Genomic DNA, 14,232 nt, shown 5'->3' on the forward strand with positions numbered 1-14,232 from the left:
AGTCTCCCATATTGATTAGGCACATACTATCTCATCTAATTACACACTTGCTATAAAGTCAGCCTCACCCTTGTCTCTCATCCCATGTATAACCAAAATCAGACCCAGATGCCAATACACACATAGTTCCATATCACCCTTACAGGCATGTGCACCAACTCTAAATCCTGTCCCGTCTCTCCTATGTTAGGTTCAATACTAAGGGTTTGAGGCCCTGCCCACTCTGGTGATCACTGGCCTACAAAGTGGGAGAGACCATGGAGGGGGCAGAGAGGGATCCTCCTAGAGTCCTGTGCTCTGTGTGAAGCCAGAGCCAAGAACTTATCTCAGCTCACGTTCTACCTCTCAGACTCCAGGTTCCCTGTGAGTCAAATGTGGGACTCATTCATTTTGGCCTTCCCCTATGGAGCCTAGCCCAGGATCTTGCCCAGAGAAGGCATTGGTCCATGTTTGCTAAATAAATTCACAACGTATTAGTATAATAATATTTTAATAGTTATTGCAGAATATTACTTAGAATTGTTGTGTGCGTGTGCATGCATGCATGTGTATGTGTATGTGTGTACGAGGACTGGACACGTGGCTTCAGTAGTAAAGGGACCTCCTATACCAATGGGCAAGGAAGCTCCCTCTAGTAATCCAGGCAGATCAGCCCCTTCTCTGGGACTTATCCTAGAGAGGGGCCTACAGGACAGAGAAGGGACGTTATTTGTCCAGGGTCACACAGCCAGGCTGGCCCGCACTTACCATAGAGCCTGGCATACCATAGGCACATAATATATGTGTAGCGACTGACATCCCAGCAGCTGGAGAGGACCTACTGCTTACCACTGCCACACAGCTATGCCATGGTCTCTCTCTCCATCCCTGCCTGGCATCAGAGGCCAAGAAGACCCTTGGCTCTTCTGTTTACATCCTCCCTGGGGGCTAAGAGCATGGATCTCTCCAACGTTCTTCGCAGGGTTAGGCTGGTGGCCATCACACCACGGGCTGGCAACAAGCTCTCTGCCAGACTCTAATCTGTGCATCTCCCAAGAATGGCTCCAGAGGCTACAAAAGAAACCCCCCTCCCCCGCTTCATTGGCTCCTAGAGATTCCCAGAGCAAGGGGAATAACAGACAAGAGCAGCAATGACCCCCTCAATCAAAGCTATGGGATACTACTAGTGTCTAAAACAACATGTTAATACTAATACTGTACTCTGCGTTCAGGCCCAGGTCTGCCAGAAACAGTTTTATTTCATATGTCATTAACCTAACTGTGAGCAATGAATATTTTCCCAATTATTTGGTTCTATATTTATGTAAGGAGTCATCTGTAGTTGTATTCATATGGTTCTTACGTGTCTGTGTCAGTAAGAAAATTCCAAAGTACTTCATACATTTTATAGTCATTGTAAATAGGATTTCTCTTTGTCTTCTTGCTGAGGTTTATTGGTGCTAGATATAAATGCCAATGATTTGTGTGAGTTTTTTTTTATCTCCTACAAATTTGCTGAAGTTATTGTTTCAATTAGTTTTAATTGAATCTGTAGGGTTCTTTGGACACACCATCAAAGCACCTGCAGAGTGGCAATTGTGTGTCTCCTGTGGCTTGCTCTGGCTATTCCCTCAATTTCCTTTCCTTGCCTCAGGGCCACAGTTAGCATTTCTCATATTGGGTCAAACAGAAGTGGTGACAATGAACATCCTTGTTTCATCCTGAATTTATGAGAAAGGATTGTAGCTTATCTCCATTACATATAAATGCTAGCTCCTAATTTTAAATATATTCTGTTTGTTTGTTTTTTAAGGATGGGTCCATTTATTTCTGTTTTCTAGTGGGGTTTTTTTTTTGATTTTTCATCATATTTTTAAAAAAAAATTTTATTACTTTTATTTTGATTTATCAACTATCACTTCCATATGCTTTTGAGTTTAAGATTTTTCTCCCCCCTTCCTCCCTATCACCCTCCCCAAGACGGTGCACAATCTGATATAGGCTATACATTTACATTCCTATTAAACATATTTTCACATTAGTGAAGTTGTAAGTAAAAATTAAAAGCAATAGGAGGAACCATCAGAAAGAGGAAACAAAACTCAACAGAAGAGAAAAAAATAGTGATTCAACTTTCACAGTTATGATTACTATCTGTGTCTTTTTCTCCATCCTTTTTTTCCCCGTTTATGCTTTTCTTTCTCCTTTCTCCCTTCCCTCCCTCACCAATACTTTGCTTTTGACCACCACCTCCTTCAGTCTTTCCTCCCTTCTATTATCCCCCTCTCCCCTCTTCCCCTTTGTCCCCACCGCTTCTTCCCTCCCTTCCATCCCCCCCTCCCTTTTCTTTCCCCTTTTCCCTCCTACTGCCTATAGGGCAAGTTAGATTTCTATACCTAACTGATTATGTTATTCCCTTCTTGAGCCAAATCTGATGAGAGTAAGGTTCAAACAATGCTCACCCTCCCCTTCTTTCCCTCTGCTGGAATAAGATTTTCTGTCTTTTCTTGTAATGTAATTTAACCTTGTATGCCTCCTCCTTTCTCAGTACATTGTCTTTTCTTGAAATCTTGTACTTGAAGATCAAATTTTTTGTTGAGCTCTGGTCTTTTTATAAGGAAGGTTTGGAAGTCCCCTATTTCATTGAATATCCATCTCCTCCCTTGAAAAATCATGCTCATTTTTGCTGAATATTATGTATTACTGAATATTATTGACTATTGACTCAAATCAACTATGAAGAAACTATGAAGGATGATGCTATCCACCCCTAGAGAAAGAATTGATAAATAGAAATATACGTAGTATGGTTTTACATATATTTATATATTTTGTGTCAAATGGTGGCCTTCTCTAGCACAGGGTGAGCAGGGAGGGAGGCAGTTCAGAACTTAAACTGTAACAAAATTTTTTTTTCTAAGTTTAAATCAAATAAAATTTAATTCAGAAACCAATGGGAGAAGGTGGAGCAGAATTGGTCAAATGTAAAAAGATATAGAAAAAGTCACTGAAGAAAATAACTCCTTAAAAAGCAGAATTGGCCAAATGGAAAAGGAAATACTAAAGCCAATTGAACAAAATAAGTCCTTAAAAATTAGAATTGGGCAAGTGGAAGCCAATGACTCCATGAGACATAAAGAAACAATAAAACAAAATCAAAAGAATGAAAAAATATTAGAAGATGGGAAATAGCTCATCAGAAAAACAACTGGCCTAGTGTAAGGGGGCAGATTTGTTCTGCCCTAATTATGTCAACTGTAGGGTGGCATACCCTGAAAGAGAATACTAAGATACCAAAGAAATAGGGGTTCCTACCAGTTTGGTTATTAATAGGTTTTATTAGGGTTAATTAAGTTCGTTTGAGCAATGAGTGACAGGACAAAGTAATACCATGGATCCCCAGCCCAACTCTAGATCAGCTCAGATATTATATAGAAATGGAACAAAGAAGGCATAGTGTCAGAGATAGCTCAGGGTCACTTACAAGTTTTCCCATGGGATAGCTGGAGCTTCTTTTGTTGTTTACATTTAGTCAGAGTAATTTACATTTTTTTCTGTGAAGTCATAGGTCACATTCCTACTTTGGTTACTACTATACACCTAGAAACTAGGTTGAGGAGAGATAATTAAATTTTTCTTTCAATTACTTGAAAGCCATTTTTAAAAAAGAGCCTAGACACTATATTTCAAGAAACTATCAAAGAAAACTGCCCTAATATCCTGGAACCAGAAAGTAAAATAGAAATTGAAAAAATCCACCAATCACCTCCTGAAAGAGATGCCAAAATGAAAACTTTCAGGAATATTATAGCCAAATTCCAGAGCTCTCAAGTTAGGGAGAAAATATTGCAAGCAGCCAGAGAGAAACAATTCAAATGTCATGGAACCACAGTCAGGATAACACAACATTTATCAGCTTCTGCATTAAAGGACTGGAGGACTTGAAATATGATATTCTAGGTCGGGGAGGGGTAAAGGAGCTGGGATTATAACTAAGAATCACCTACCCAGCATAACTGAGTATAATCCTTCAGGGGAAAAATGATTATTTAATGAAATAGAGGACCTTCTTTCTTTTCAATGGTATTTTATTTTTTCCAATTACATGTAACTGCAATTTTTGAACATTCACTTTTTGTAAAATTTTGAGGTATAAATATCCTCCACTCTTCCCTTCCCTCCTCTCTTACCTAAGTTAGTAAGCAATTTTATATAGCTTACATATGTGCAATCGTGTAAAATATATTTCTATATTCATATTGTTAAAGAAGAAATAGAACAAAAGGGAAAAAATACACACAAAAAAGGAAATTGAAAATAGTATGTTTTGCTCTACATTCAGACTCCATCAGTTCTTTCTCTGGACGTGGATAGCATTTTCCATCATGACTCTCTTGGAATTGTCTTGGATTATTGTATTGTTGAGAAGAGCTAAGTCATTCATAGTTATCATCTCACAGTGTTGCTGCCACTGTGCACAATATTCTCCTGGTTCTGCTCACTTCACTTTGCATCAGTTCATGTAAGTATTTCCAAGGTTTTCTGAAATCTACTCACCAAAATAGAGGCAATGGGGTTAAGTGACTTGGCCAGGGTCACACAGCTAGTAAGTGTTATGTGTCTGAGGCTGGATTTGAACTCAAGTCCTCCTGAATCCAGGGCTGGTGCTTTATCCGCTGCACCACCTAGGTGCCCCTGCTTTCAAGCATTCTTGATGAAAAGAGCAGAGCTAAATAGAAATTTTTACTTTCAAATACAAGACTCAAGAGAAGTATAAATAGGTAAACAGGAAAGAGAAATCATAAGGGACTCAATAAGGTTAAACTGTACATTTTTTGCATGAGAAATGCTACTTGAAATCCTTAGGGCAGTTAGAAGGAGTCTACATACAGAGAGGACATGGTGAGTGGGTTATGTTGGGCTGATCTCCCCCCTAAAAAAAAAAATGAATAGTTGAGAAAGAGGGATGAATATGATGGGATGATATAAAAAAAATAAAATTAAGGGGGTGAAGAAGATCAATGCGCTGGGAGAAGGAAGAAGGGAAAGGTAGAATGGGGTAAATTATCTCACAAAAAAGACTCACAAAAAGATTTTTCAGTATAGGGGAATATGGGGACAGGGAGATGGCAGACAAAGTTTGAACCTTACTCATTGGAATTGGCTCAAAGAAGGAACAGCATATACATTCATTTCGGTGTAGAAATCTATCTTATCCAAAAGGGAAATAGGATGGGAAGGGGATAAGAGAAAGGTGGAGGTGATAAAAAGAAGAGATGATTAAGGGGGGCAATGGTCAGAAGCAAAACAAACTTTTGAGGAGGGACAGGATGAAAAAGGAAAAGGAAGGATAAATAGAAAAAAAGGGATGGTGGGAAATACACGGTAATCATAACTGTGAAAAAAAATATAGAGAGAACTGAGTCAAATTGATAAGAATACAAGTCATTCCCCAATTGTTGAATGGTTAAAGTATATGAGCAGGCAGTTTTCAGATGAAGAAATTAAAGCCATCTATAGTCATATGAAAAAGTATTCTGAATCACCATTGATGAGAGAAATGCAAAATAAAACCACTCCCAGCTACCACTTCATACCTATCAAATTGGCTAATTATGACAGAAAAAGAAAAATGACATGTTGGAGGGGATGTGGGAAAATTAGGACACTAATACATTGTTGGTAGAGTTGAGAACTAAGCCAACCATTCTGGAGAGAAATTTGGAACTGTGCCCAAAGGGCTGTAAAACCATGTATACCCTTTAACCCAGCAATACCACTACTAGGTCTATATCCCAAAGAGATTTTTTTTTAAATGGAAAAGGGCTTATCTGTACAAGAATATTTATAGCAGCTGTTTTGTGGTGACAAAGAACTGGAAACTCAGGGAATGCCCATCAATTGGGGAATGAATGAACAAGCTGTGGTATATGATTGTGATGGAATATTATTGGGCTATAAGAAATGACTAGCAGGATGCTTTCAGAAAAACCTTACTTCAGAAAAAGCTTACATGAACTGATGCAAAGTGTAGTAAGCAGAACCAGGAGAACATGGTACACAGTAATAGCAACATCGTATGATGATCAATTATGAATGACTTGGCCATTCTCGGCAATACAATGATCCAAAATAATTCCAAGAAACTCATGATGAAAAATGTTGCCTCCAGAGAAAGAACTGAATAGAGTCTGAATGCAGATCAAACATACTTAAAAAAAAAAAAACTTTATTTTTCTTGGGGTTTTTTGCCAGTTTTCTTTTACAACATGACTAATATGGAAATATGTTTTGTATTACTGCACATGTATAACCTATATCAAATCACTTGCCTTCTCAGTGAGAGAGGAGGAGAGGTCAGGAGGGAGAGAATTTGAACTCAAATTTTTAAAACTTGAATGTAAAAAATTCTTTTAGAATGCAATTAGTAAAATAAATTTTTTACAAAGAGGAAACCAAATGATCATTTTTTGCACCTGATATGACAATGTAACCTGGAGAACTCTAAGGAGTCATTAAAAATTAATTTAATAATGAACAATTTCAGTAAACCCACAAGACATAAAACTAAACCACCAAAATCATTAGCAATTTTGTGTATTTCCAAGAAAATCTAGCAGGAAGATGTAGAAAGAGATTCTATTTAAAATTACCACAGGATGTATAAAATACTTGGGAGTCTACCTGTCAAGATACATGTAAGAACTTTATTTCTGTAAATGGTGGTTTATAGTTATATTTACAGATACTTCAATAATTGGAAAAAATATTGATTGTTCATGGGTACAATAAGAATGATATTACCTAAATTACTTGTTCAGGGCCACAGCAATCCAGCTACCAAAGGATACTTTGTACAATTAAAAATATTAAAATTCATATGGAGGAAAAAGGGTTAAGAGCCTCACAAGAAATAACAAAACTCAAGGGGAATGAAGGGTATGTGCATTGCCAGAGTGTAGACTATACTACAGCTTGAGCCTGGAAGGGTCCTAAGGACTGATCCCCAGGGGAGGGGTCACAGCGCAAGCAATGACAGCAGCAGGATTATTCAGTCTGTAAAAGAAGGCTCCATGTAGTGAACAACAAGCCCCTGCCTTAGAAGCAGGAGGGAGCTGGATTCAAGTTCTCCCTTCTCCTCTCTGAGACCATGGGCAGCTGAAAGCATGCCCAGAAGGCCTATTCATGCTTGGAATTCCTTAGTCAGATCAGATGAAACAAAGCATAGAAGCACCTTAGAAGCATCACATACATTCATTGTTCACTGTCTCAGTTGTGTTCAACTCTAGGTGAGCCCATTTGGGGTTTTCTTGGCAGAGATACTGGAGTGGTTTGCCATGTCCTTCTCCAGCTCATTTTACTAATGAGGAAGCTGAGGCAAACAGGGTGAAGTGACTTGCCCAGGGTCACACAGCAAGTGTCTGAGGCCAGGTTTGAACTCAGGAAGAAGAGTTTTCCTGACTCCAGGCCCAGCACTGTACCCACTGCCTCTCCTAGTGGTATCTATCAGTTACTAATACTTTGCCAATGCAATCAGAGCTCTGTTTCAAAACCAAGGATTCACACTACTGTGTGATGACAGCAGCCTCTTCAGGCCGTGGAATATTGTCTGCAGCTATTTCTCTAGGTACACGTAGGGAAGTAGCTAGGCTGTAGGATGGATGGACGTCTGGACAGATGGACAGACAGACAGATGGGTGGGTGGAAGGACAAATGCAGAAACAGGCAGCCAGATTACATATATGATCCTAAGAATTAATGAGACAGGCCAAGAGATCAATTCATGAAGTAATGTGCCGTATTCAAGTGGGAGTCAATACGTTACAAGCATCTGCGATCTTCTCAGATGCATGCAGACTGACAGCTCCCTCTGCCTTAGCAGGGGCTCTTCCTCCATCAACAACCAGCATCCATAGATCACTTTAGGGTTTGCAAAGCACTTCTAGGGGCGGCTAGGGGGCACCCCAGTGCACAGAGAGTGCCAGGCCTGGAGTCAGGAAGACTCCTCCTGAGTACAAATCTGGCCTCAGACACTCGCTAGCTGTGTAAACCTGGGCAAGTCACTTAACTTTCTGCCTCAATTTCTCCATCTGTAAAATGAGCTGGAGAAGGACATGGCAAACCACTCCAGTACCTTGGCCAAGAAAACCCCAAATGGGGTCACAAAGATTTGGACAGCAATGAAATGACTGAACAACAAAAAAGCACTTTATAAATACATCATTTCATCCTCACGACAACCCTGTGTTAGCTACTATTATGATCCCTATTTTACACATAGTAAACTGAGGTACACAGAGGGAAACTGACAGCTAGTGCCTGAGGCTGCATTTGAACTCGGGTTTTCCTGGCTGTGGGTCCAGTGTGCTATGCATATTATTAAACTCCTACTATGTGCCAGGCACTGTTCTAAGCCCTAACCAAAAAAGGCAAAGGACAGTCCCTGCCCTCAAGAGGCTCCCAGTCTAATGGAATAAGCAAGGTATAGATAGGATAAATTGGGGGCAGTCTCAGAGTGAAGGCCCTGGCATAAAGGGGATGCAGAAAGACTTCTTGGAAGGTGGGATTCCAGTTGGGACTTGAAGGAAGTGAGGGGGTGGAAATGAGGAGAGCGAGCATTCCTGGCTTGGGGCACAGCCAGGGTAGAGGGACAGAGAGGAGGGCTCTGCTAGTGGCCGGAGGCTCATTCATGAATGGCTGTGCCCCCCAAATTCTGGGGCGGGGCTGCCCTTGAAGTGTCCCTGCAGCACAGGCCCAGGGCCCCCTGGGGTGGACACTTCAAAGCTTTCCAACTGGGTCAAATGTAAGCTCTCTGAGGGCAAGGGCCATGATCCTTCATCTTGGCACCTCTTGCCTTACAGGAGGCCATTGGCCAGCCAACGTCGATGAAACTGTCAGGCCAGGAGATCCAAGGGCAGGCTGGTGACCCCCACCAACTCCCTAGTCCCCAGCCACCCAGTCTGGTCCCCCCCGAATAAGAATGCCCTCCACAAGCTCCCAGACCAGTTAAAAATCTGCATTTCTGGATGATTCTCTCCAGCAGCTTTCAGCAAGCCCCCAAGGGCAGAGTGGAAATGGTCCCTGGGATTCCCTGAGCTAATTTACAAAGCAAGGAGGGGCTCACATTTCTTCAGGGCTTTCAAGTGTGCAGAGAAGGAGGTAGGGAAGGGGGTGGTGGGGAGGGAGGGGGAGAGACCAAGACAGAGAAATGATCACACAGACAGAGATGAGATAAGGTGTATCTGCAATAAATGATAAAGACAACCACAGGTTACCAGTAGAGATGAGTAGATACAGATCCGGAGATGATAGATTCAGAGATAAAGCTAGATGACAATCACAGACTAAGGATTTCTCGATTCCTACATCTCATCTCACTGATCCTCCCAACAACTGTAAGTTGCCCCCCCATTTTACAGATGGGGAAACTGAGGTTTGGGGGACCAGGGGTTCATAGATTTATAATCCAGCACTATACTTAAGAGGGACTTGAGAGCCCATCTAGACCAATCCTCCTCATCTTACTGATGAGGAAACTGTGGCCCAGGGTCCCACAACTAAAACACCTGTGCCTGCCCAACCCCCAAGCGCAGCTCTCTCTCCACCAGGCCACCCTGCACTCAGGTTATTCCTACCCCACACACACCAGCCTCCCAGAAACCACCAGCAACACAGTTATTAACAAACCAACAACTTTTATTTGTAGTAAGTCCTAGAACAAGAAAGATAGCCAACTTCAAATTCAACTCTGAGGGACGTCCCCTTGAGGTGAATCCCCCCCCAAAACCAGGCAGCTTTAACAAGTTTAGCCCTCTCAACTGAAACAGGAGCATCGCCCACCCGCCCCTTCTACCCTCCCCACAAGGTGGCACAGAGATGCCCAGGTCAGATGGCTCCTAAGCAGACAGACCCCCCCTGACCTGCAGCTGTGGGGGTCTCTGCTGAGCTCACACACGGCCAGGCCCCCCTCACCCCACTTCTCCTGGAGGCAACATGACAGTGCAGTTCACGGCAACATCTAAAGGCGTTTAGCTGCTGCTAAAACATAAATTAAAATAAATAAAACACTTCCCACCCAAGGCTTCCTCCCAGCAGGAGACAGGCCCATCCTATCTCCCAACCTCCCCTGCCAGGGAAAGTGCTTAGAGTGACAAGCTCATGGAGGACAAGGGTCAACATGCAGTGTGAGTGACCCAACCCCCCTCCCCCGGGTCTGGTCTTGTGGGGGAGCACTGAAGGGGTCACTTCAGGGCAGGGCTCCTCACCAACCCCTCAGACAAGGTCTTCTGGGCCACCCCCAGGGCTGGGGTGACCTGGCCCCAGACAACTACCACACCGAGCCCAAGGGCAGGAGGACGAATCACTAGTGCCCTGGTGTCTGGAGTCGGGGGCTCTGTTGGGGAGCACGATTTTCTGTGGAAAGGAAAGCCCAAGAAAGAAAAGCCTACTCCCAGCCCCCAGGAGGGGAGAGGAGGCTGCTGAAGACCATGGTGACGAAGAAAGTGGCCAGGACCTGGCTGTTCCTGGGGCTTGGGCAGCCAGAGAGGCCAGCAGAGGCTGTGACAGGAGGAGGGAGGGAGTATTTTCTTGACTGGTCAGGATACAGCAGCAGTGAGGTAGTCATTCCTTCTCAAAGGAAAAAAAAAACAAAACAACAAAAATCCAAAAAGCCTGTGTGGAGAAGAGGCTCCTGGGGAGATCCTGGTGAGGCCCAGTAGGGCCATGGCTCCAGAGGAGTGCAGTGAAGAGCACAGGGACAGGAGGGAGGGTCCAGATGGAGGCCTGGAGGCTGGGAGGGGCTGGGGAGTGGCCCGGCTATTCTTGGCAAGGAGGTGGAGGGTAGGCAGTGAGTAGGAGCAGTGTGAGGGTGCACTGCTCACAGCAGGAGGGTGCACTGCTCACAGGAGGGTGCACTGCCAGAACCCACAGCCTGAGGCCTGCTCAGGCTCAGTGGGCTCACCCTCAGCTCGCATCTTGCGGATCTCACGAACCAGCTCCTGGAAGGCTTCCTCCACACCTTGTCTGGTCTTGGCTGAGGTCTCCACAAAAGGGGCTCCATAGCTCTTGGCCAACTCCTGGCCCAGTGTGGACTCCACCTGGTGGGTGGTCACGTCGACTTTGTTGGCCACCAGCACCGCGGGCACACGGGTGGTATTCTTGACCATCCGGACCTGGTCCCACATTATATTTGCATACTCCAAGGAGCGGGAGTCATTCACGGCATAGATGCAGAGGAAGCCGTCCCCCCCAGCGCATGAACTGATCCCTCAGAAAGAAATAGTGCTCCACGCCTGTGGTATCCAGGATCTGTAGCTGGCACGGCTCCCCATCCACCACTATCTGCCGGTGGTAGGAATCTTCAATGGTGGGGTCATATACATCCTCAAATCGATTATGAATAAACTGCACAGCTAGGGCACTCTTGCCCACACAAGTGGAGCCCATCAACACCACTTTATACATCCTGGCTCTGCACCTGTCTGGATCACCTATGGAGGTATGGACACCAAAGTCAGAAGCCACGAGAACTATAAGGGACCCACCTCCAGCCTCTGACTCCAAGGAGGATTTCCCCAGCATCCAGACTCAATGGGCTTCTTTGCCAATCCCCTCCACCCACCACCCACCCCCAGATAGATACATCTCCCATGGGGCCCCTGGCTCTTGCTGACTAACCCCAAATACGCCTTAGAGCCCATGGGCTCCAAGCCCTTCCATTCTGGCTGGCCTCTTCAAGACTCTCTCCAGTTTACTCCTCAAACCCTGGACCCGGAAGTAACCCCAGGGTCTGCTCAGAAGGGATTTTAAGAGGGTAGAGGGCAGTGGGACACTGATAATCCTATTCCTGCAGGCCATGCTCCTCCGAATTAATGCAGCTTGGCTGGCTGCAGCGGCTGTATCTCCTTCACTGACCTGGGGAACTGCCCAGGAGTGCATGGGCTCAGTTGCTGGAGGGGGGGGGGGAGCGGCCAGCACCGCCTATATTGATGCAACCCCAAGAGGGCATGGGCTCAGTTGGCTGCAGGGCCGGAATCTCCTACATTAACGCAGCCCAAGATAGCACTGACTTGGGGTGGGGGGCCACTGGTCACTCCCCTCGTTGCTGATAACTCAAGGGCCACACAAATCATTCCCCTCATCTGATTAGCTCAGATGGTCTCTACTTACCCTTTCTGAATTGTAAAAGGACCCCGTCAAGAGCCCACTCAGATCTAGTCTGAAATTGTGGCGCACCTGGGACCCAGCAAGAAGTCCGAGGATTAGGAGTCCCTCCTCTCACGCACTGCCGGGGTTTCTGGGAGCCACACCCCTCAATGAGGATTTGGGGAGCCCCGCCCCCAAGCAACAAAGGCTCCTGGGAGCTCTTTTTGGAAGCCCCACTAAAAGAAGTGTTGGGGAGCTCCACCTCCACATACCCCGAGGGTTTGGGGCCCAAGTCTCCACATTAGGGCTGGGGCCTGGGATCATTAGCCCCCAGGGAATCCGACCTGAGGGAGGGCAGTCCCAGAGGGGGCGATTCACTCCCGAATACTTGGGCGAACAAGAAGTCTTCCAAGAGTCCTCAAGGTCCTGAGAGAAAAAGGGAAGCCTTGGCCCTTCTAGCCATGCCCCAGTCCCGGCCTTCAACACCATCTCCTACTCCCTGGCTCTTCCTCCTCCTCTTCCACCTCCCAATTCCTTTCCTCCTTCCTCCCCCCGCGCACCTTCTTCCTTCGGTTCACAACAGCCTCCGGGTCTGGAATCCCTTTCCCCTGGTTTCTCTGCTTCTCCATTCTTCAAAGCTCCAGGCATGGTTTTTCCATGTTGTTTCCTGGCCTGTCCCAAGCCTCTGTGGTTGTTTCTCCGAACTTCAGGGATATGACTTGTTTGGTTCGTGCTTTGGGCGATCGGTGAACGCCGTCGGTGGCGTCAGCGTTTTACACTTAGGTCCTAGCAACCCAGTCAAGGACCAGGTGTTTTGAATATCCAGACCCGAGCCCAGAGCCCTGAACTCAAGTTGTCTTTTCTTGGAGTTGTTTTTTTTCTTTTTTTTTTTTAATACATCTTTCTAATGCCTTTTGGCTCTCCATCCCATTCCTTTCACTGCATTCCGCAATACAATGGGCAACCTCTCCCATACCCCACCCCTGACCAAACCAAATGACCCAGCCCTCAGTGACAGGCCATGTACTGCACCTGCACTCCCCCAGGCTCAGTGCCTAGAGGAGGAAGTTGTGGGCTCCATTTTCCCAGCCAAGAGTGACCAGTCCAGTCATACAGAGTTTGGTTTAATGGTCTTTGCATTGGCATCCTGGCAGTGATGGCCCATTTGCTTCTTCCTCTGCTTCTACTCCTCCTTTGCATCAGTCTTAGGAGGCTTCCTGCCTCTTTCAGAATTCCTCAGAAACCCTGCTTCTGACAGTGTAATAGGATTCTGTCCCATCCTTTGAGCATAACCGGTTCAAACATTTCCCCAGTGATGAACACCCACTTTGCTTCCAGTTTTGGGCTGCCCTAAGTGTGGCTGTGATTATTGTGGAGCATTGGGGACCTTTTTCTTCTCTCCTCAAGGCTCCCATAGCATCCCTTTCTCCCACCATCTCAGGTGGAAACCTCATCTTTGCACTTCACCAAGAAAATTGAAAGCATTCGCTGTGAACTCCCTCTTCTTCCTTCCTTCCTTTCTCCCTCCTCATCTCACAACTTCTTGACATCACCCACCTGTGTCCATCCCAGGTTCTGTTCTCCAATGCAGAGGTGCCTTTTCCCCTTGCCACCCCTTCTCCATGCACTCTCCATGCTATCCCCTCCTGTCTTCTCCCCAGATTGTGCCCTCTCTCTCTCTCTCCTTATTCTCTCTTTCCCTAATTACTGCTTCTGTGCTGCCTACAAACATGCCCAATTCTCCCCAATCCTTAACGAACTCTCATTAGAAAAGAGAGAGAGAGAAGAAGAAACAGAAGAAAATGGGATGAAGGAATCATACACAGTGATCATAACTGTGGATGTGAAATGGATGAGCTCACCCAGAAAATAGGAGTCTGAAGTCTATAAAAAAAATAGATTAGAAACCAGAATCCGACAACATGTTGGTTACAAGAGACACACTTAAAACAGAAAGACACATACAGAGTTCAAATAAAGGGCTGGAGCAGAATCTAATATGCTTCAGCTGAAGTAAAAAAGGCAAGGTTAGCAATCGTGATCTCAGACAAAGCAAAAGCAAAAAGAGAACGGAGTCAAAAGAGATAACTGGAGATAGTACATTTTGCT

At 45.1% G+C, this 14,232-nt stretch overlaps 1 pseudogene across 1 annotated transcript; it reads right to left on the reverse strand.

Annotated features, from left to right (window-relative positions):
• Positions 1-10,091: 10,091 nt before the first annotated feature.
• LOC110203413 (GTPase NRas pseudogene) lies at positions 10,092-12,255 on the reverse strand (annotated as a pseudogene). Its single transcript, XR_013484387.1, has 2 exons — positions 12,148-12,255; positions 10,092-11,468 (listed from the first exon to the last, which is right to left on the reverse strand). The product of XR_013484387.1 is annotated as a GTPase NRas pseudogene (transcript).
• Between the last annotated feature and the right edge of the window lie 1,977 nt (positions 12,256-14,232).

Source organism: Phascolarctos cinereus, unplaced genomic scaffold (assembly GCF_003287225.1).
Source record: "Phascolarctos cinereus isolate Bilbo 61053 unplaced genomic scaffold, phaCin_HiC Scaffold_2;HRSCAF=192, whole genome shotgun sequence".
In the NCBI taxonomy this organism is placed as follows: Eukaryota; Metazoa; Chordata; class Mammalia; order Diprotodontia; family Phascolarctidae; genus Phascolarctos; species Phascolarctos cinereus.